The sequence below is a fragment of the Grammomys surdaster genome, unplaced genomic scaffold (genome assembly GCF_004785775.1).
Source record: "Grammomys surdaster isolate TR1022 unplaced genomic scaffold, NIH_TR_1.0 135, whole genome shotgun sequence".
In the NCBI taxonomy this organism is placed as follows: domain Eukaryota; kingdom Metazoa; phylum Chordata; class Mammalia; order Rodentia; family Muridae; genus Grammomys; species Grammomys surdaster.
The window spans coordinates 3,780,510-3,781,406 of NW_021604593.1; positions in this window are offsets into that span (position 1 = coordinate 3,780,510).

An 897-nucleotide genomic window follows, 5' to 3' on the forward strand; every position below is an offset into this window, starting at 1 on the left:
TCTCTCTCTCTCTCTCTCTCTCTCTCTCTCTCTCTCTCTCTCTCTCTCTCGCTTCCCCTCTGGCCTGAGTTTCTTGTGCATTCTCCCTACCCCCACCTCTGTTAGGGTAGATATATCAGCTATGTAAATAGAGCAAGGAACCGATATTGTACATTTGTGGCATTTACGTAGAGTTACAGTTGTGCCCTGCTGAAAATGCAGGCTTTTGTAATGTGGTCCTCTCATAAGTACCCAATGTATTTTAGCTATTTTAGTAGGATTTGTTCAATAAATATGCAAGCTACAAGGTAACCATGCTTCGGCTCCTCATTGTAGGGTCGGTCAGTCTTTTTAATGCCTCTGCAGAATCATGCTACTTTGTGTTCCCAGGATCCCTCAGGTCAGGCCAAGTGTCAGACGGGAGAAACAGATTTGTCTTTTGAAATTTTTCTCTCTTGAGGGCTTTTTGAAATTGGGATTGAGGTAGGGGCCATTAAGATGGTGTTAGGAGCATCGCCCTGGTCACAAAGGAGAAGTAAATGCAAATCCTTTCACTTCTAGACATTTCCCCTTCCCACACACCTCAAAATGCACATTCTCACACTCCTTTCCCAGCAAGACTCACACTGTGAAGGGCTGGCACCTCCACACAGACAAAAGACTTACATTTGCAAGTGGATACTGTTCTGAAATAAACATTTAAGCCATTAATGTAGACAGGCATGCAGTCACCAGGACCCCTGTGCATGTTGAGATGCCATCATCAGAGCCTGTTGGAAGTCTCAAGTGATTCTGAAAACTAGAAATCGGGGATTCCTGCTCCATGTGCTGCTGTAGATAGAATCTAAGGTTGGTGCATGCAAGGCAAGCTACTCCATAACTGAATTTCATGGTCAAACCCCTTCGATGTATTCTTTA